Here is a 5,546-nt window from a genome sequence, read left to right on the forward strand (position 1 = left end):
TTCAGCTTGTAGATTTTTTTGAATAATTTGAACAGATAGGTTAAAAACAAATTTCAACATAAAAGGGTAAAATTAAAAAGTAAATGCCTTGAAAACAACAAAAGGGCCTTCTCACTCCAACATTGCAAACATGTCCTTCTCACCAAGATCAATTATCCAGTGGGCGTCCTTCTCATCAGGAATAATTATTCAATGGTCCTCAGGCCTTAAACAATTTTTAGATTGGATTTATCAATTTGACAAATTGATACAAAATTTATAATTAATGAACAAAACTGAGCCAATTAAAACTGAAAGGATCAAATGACACAAGTAATAAAATATAAAAACTATTGATATAATTTGTCCTTAATTTTAACTGCAGAATTGACAATTAGTTTTAACTACAAAATAATTCAACCAAAATTATTATTACTTTATTTACTATTATAAAACATATATATATATATATATTATATCTTGAATTTTTAAAATTTTAGACTGTAGAACCGAATCCAACCACATCAACATTTATGAGTATTCTCAAGTGTATTGTAATTGATAAAAAAATATAATTCAAAATTTTATATTAAATAATTAGAGAATATAAAAAGATATAGTAGATTATGATTGACCATGGCGATGGTCTCGTGACACTTCTAGATTAAGAAATAATTTTTTGATATTTGTAGGTTGATTTTGATCCAATTAGATAGGCTCAGAGGGTTCAATTATGATTTTAACTTATTCTATAGAACTGAGCCAATCTAATTTGTAAACACCCACCTGTCAGATTGTCACTGGACTTCATTAATTTTATTGAATGTCATAGGATAACCCACCAAAGATGTGGGAATCTTGTTGGCACTTTTTCATAAAAATACAATAAAAATATATATAATAAATTTAATAAAAATGACAAAATAATAATAATAATAATTATTTTATTATTATTAAAGAATGAAATATACAATAAATTATAGAACTAAAAAAACCACGAGAATGAATTAGATTACATTATAGAACATATTACAAGATAGATTCAAATGGACATATAAAATAATATACCAGAAATTATTTAAATTTAAAATTTTGAAGAACAAAAGATAAAGATGCAAACTGAAACTTGTTTGATACGACAGTTTCCTTAAAATAGATTCACTGCCTTCCAATGGATGCTGGAGGTACGTCGGCGTCTGTTTCCCAAGATACGACAGTCGAAACCAGCTTAGGCAAGAGTACCTTCTGAATAGTTTTGGCGAACTTAACAATGGATGCACTCTCTCTAACAAGAACCAAAGAAGAGATTAATAACAGAAGATAGAAAAAAAATTTCTTTGATGTAAAAAACCATATTCAACTTTTTATCTCAAAATACCATCTCATTTTCCATCACAAAACCTCAAGTTGGAGGAGAAATGTGTCTATTTATACTAGTAGGAGAGAACCTTAGCCATGAAAGCTAACATCAATGGGGTCATCAAATGTCATCAACTCTAGTCATTAGGGCTAGAGTTACAAAGATTCAAAACTCCAAAACCATTATATAAATCATAATGTAGAAATAATGTATAAGTTTAGAGAATTAAACTAGATGGATTGCAAAATGGATATGGGTGTTGAATCACAATCCGATTCAAGTTCAATTCACACACATACACAAAATAAGCCCAACACAGCTCAACCCAAAGCTCAAGACTAGATCCAAGTCTAAATCTAAGTCTAAGACCAAACCCAGCACATACACAAGTACAAGTCTTGACCCAATTCAAACTAAGACTGGCCTCGTTTGGGAACATGCTTTTTTAGTAAGTTTTTAACTTTTTGGCTAAAATATGACGTAAAAAAAATTAATATGTTTAGGATGACTTTTTGACTTTTTATGAAAAAGATGTGCAAAAAGTAAAGAGAAAATGAAATCTTTGACTTTTTGATATAGGTTATTGACTTTTTGACTTTTTTAGTAACTTTTTGATTTTTTGGCTAAAAAAACCACTTGCTATCAAAACCCAACTTTATTGATGCCCACTTTATGAGACAATTTTTGTGAGAACCCGAATATAAAAATTAAGTAAATAATTAAATAATAATATTACAATCTCAAATATTTTTGTGGTAAATTCTAAGGTGCAAATTAAATATTATTGGAGGATGTTTTAATTAATTTTAAACTTAAAATAAATTTGTGGTGAAAGCATTTAATTTAGAGGCAAGATTTATTATAAAAAATATATATATATATATATAGAGAGAGAGAGAGAGGGTGTGACTTGAACTCTAGACCACAAGGTTAATATATAAGACTCCTACCATTTGAGTTACATATAACTTATACATATATTTTGTATATTTATTTATTTATTTGACCTATGTGTGCCCACTACTAGTATAAAATAAAATAAACACAAACCCTACTCTATTATTTGTTCACCACATAGGGCAACAACACAGTAGCCACGGGAGAAGGTTTGAGAGAAGGAAAAAAAAGAAGAAGATGTTGCAATCAAAGAACTTTTGGGTGTGTTGTGTTGTGTGTGATCATCAAAGGTTAGCCCTCTTAGGTTTTCTTCTCTTCTTTCTTTGTTCTATCCTTATTCTATAATTATTTTATTCATTCATGGAGAGGTTGTAGGTTTATGTATTGTGTATATAGATATCCTATTAAGAAACTTGAGGAGCTAAATTTATGTGTAAAGATTGGGTGAAATTTTCAGTCCAAAAAATTCTGCACAGAATCGCAAACTTTAAAAATCAAGAAACCATATCAAACGGATGAATTTTAATCTGAAATTTTTACAGTAGATCAATTACACATTGAATTGCATATCTGAATTTTTTCATAATTTTTGGGAGTCGAAATCCATATAAATTGAGGTATTCAAATCTGTCCAGGAAACCAGTCCGAAACAGTAAATTCGGGATTGTTGTTCTCTTTGGGTATAAATCCAAAAATTATCAAATTAGTGTCATTAGAACCAGTTATGAGTCTAGTTTCGTACGTTTTTGGCCTTGCATTGATTGCTCGCGTATATTAAGAGAACCGTTAATTTCTTTAAAGTGCTGCAGAAAACAACCTGTTTGGATATAATAAATTGTAGAAAAATTATTTTGATAAGCAAATCAAGTGAAACCAATTGGGTTTGAAACTTAGGATATATTAGATCATATCTGGAGGTTATTGGAATTTTTCGAATAGCGTGGAGTGGATTTTGTAATTTTCAAAGTTAGCGAATAGATTGGGAAAACTTGTTTAAAACACTGTTTCATCTTAAAGTTATTTTTAGTTAAGTTTCGATCGGAATCTATGTCTTGGGTGATTTTAGACCTTGAAGAATATGAACTTAGGTAATATTTAAGAGTAACGGTGAGTTGGGTTGAGCCGTGTTAGTGCGTTTTAGTTTGAGATTACTTAGTTCCTATTCTTTTTAGTATTTTTAAATTAGTTGTGACGCGTAGTTTTTATACTTGGTTCAGGCCACTAGTTGGACTTTTACACTCTATTCGAGGATTATATTATTGCGTTTCAGGTGAGTAGTTTCATGCTACATATTTTTATAAATGTTCCCCTACCCTGAACTGTTGGAAAAATTAAATTGTTGTTTCATGATTAAACTGTTTTGATAAATTATTATATTATCAATTGAATCAAATTATTTCTGAAACATGTGTGAACTTGGCATACTGTAAACTATTTGTTTTGGTCTCATGTTTATAATGATGAACTACCATGTTTTGCGAAACTCATGTGTATTGATTATTGGGACCATGTGTGTATTTAGTCCAGGGAAATTATTCCACTGTGTGTGGTGACTCTGGCCACTAGGGAACAGATCCGGGTTGGGCCGTGATGACTCTAGTGCTCAACGATTGTAAGGAACAGACCTTTAAAAACAACTAGGTGACCTTCAATCGGATCGTCTTTGAGAAAAGGCTCAGGTGCCACCCTGAGGATGACTCTTAGTTCGGTATTGGATCCAACGGGGCTTATAGCCTGAGAAATGTGTGGCAGATTATTTGTTTTTATTGGTACCCAAAAAATTATTGGTGTTCATGTTATAATCTGTTTTAAGTGAAAAATGTCGTTTATCATGTTCTTGCGAGACATGAGTATTTTAAGTGTTGAATTGTGGAACCTTCTTTTTGAAACAGATTGTATTTACCAAACTGTATGCCAATCTAGTTTCTGTGATATATATCTTATTTTGGAATTGAACCCTGTTTTCAAAACTGTATTTACTATCCATGTTGCTACTTACTGAGCTATCAGCTGACTTAGTTGTTACCATTTCCAGGTGTTAGAAGGACTTAGAGTGGACTCATGGCGTAACGGGGACTCAATTGCAGGGACCTCTAGGGCATTCCTTTAGTTTAGAGTGTTATGTCAAGTTTGTGCATATTTATATTTATTCTTATCGAAGTTCATTTAGGATTATTTTTGATAGGTGGGTTGTTTATATCCCATAAGTTTGGATGATTTTTTTATTACGGTTGATTTTGCCGTTTATAATTGTGACATGTCTGGATTGAGTTTTGGTTATTTATTATTAGACTATTGTTCAGTTGTTCAATGTGATTGGATTCGTGTTTAGGCTTACGTGTGCCTTGGGCTAAGTCCCTGTGGGCCACGGCCGGTCATGCCCGGATTTGGGGTGTGACAATTGTGGTATCAGAGCAATAGGTTTATTGAGTTACATATCTTGCATTTCATCATTTAGATGAGGTCCGATTCCCTATAGTCCTTAGTATTGTATGGTTAAGTTAGTTTTTCTTAAGCTTATGTTGAATGTTTCTTGATTTCATTTTGAAGGTTAAGAGTTGGCACCTAGATATCTACACTGATTGTCTATTCCTGGTGAGCCTTTGATGTTTGTATTACCTTGTCTACTCCATTAGGTGGAATAGTAATATTGGGAGAAACAGTGGTGTTAGGGGATGATTGTAGATCTTGTGAGATAGAGATGGATGGTAGAATTTTTCCAGTGGATTTGATTTCTTTAGAGATGAAGGATTTTTATGTGATTTCGGGGATGGATTGGTTGAGCAAGAATCATACCTCTGTTGATTGTTTTAGAAAGATGGTAGTTTTTGCTATGTTGGGACAACTTGAGTTTTTCATTTAGGGAGATAAGAAAGGGTCTTCTATCTGTTTTACTTCTTCCTTTTAGGCTAATCGAATGTTAAGTAAAGGGTGCCATGATTATTTAGCTTGTGTGGTGAGTATTGAACTGCCAGAATATAAGTTAGAGGAATTGCCTGTAGTGAGTGATTGTGTTGATGTTTTTCTAAAGGATCTACCTAGACTTCCTCTAGATCGTGAGGTAGAATTTTCCATTAACTTGGTCCCTGACACAACACTTATTTCTAAAGTGCCCTATAGAATGGCGTCGTTGGAGTTGAGGGAGTTACAAACTTAGTTATAGGAGTTGTTAGACAAACGTTTTATTAGGCCTAGTGTTTCACCTTGGAGAGCACCTGTGTTGTTTGTGAAGAAGAATGATGGGTCTATGAGGTTGTGTATTGATTGTTGAGAACCGAACAAAGTCACAGTGAAGAATATGTATCCTTTG

At 32.1% G+C, this 5,546-nt stretch overlaps 1 long non-coding RNA gene across 1 annotated transcript; it reads left to right on the forward strand.

Annotated features, from left to right (window-relative positions):
• The first annotated feature begins 2,416 nt into the window (after positions 1-2,416).
• LOC145824674 (uncharacterized) lies at positions 2,417-4,421 on the forward strand. Its single transcript, XR_014366619.1, has 3 exons — positions 2,417-2,526; positions 3,454-3,506; positions 4,272-4,421. It is a non-coding gene; the product is annotated as an uncharacterized LOC145824674 (long non-coding RNA).
• Positions 4,422-5,546: the final 1,125 nt, after the last annotated feature.

This window comes from Camellia sinensis, chromosome 4 (genome assembly GCF_055761805.1).
Source record: "Camellia sinensis isolate YWXY chromosome 4, ASM5576180v1, whole genome shotgun sequence".
In the NCBI taxonomy this organism is placed as follows: Eukaryota; Viridiplantae; Streptophyta; class Magnoliopsida; order Ericales; family Theaceae; genus Camellia; species Camellia sinensis.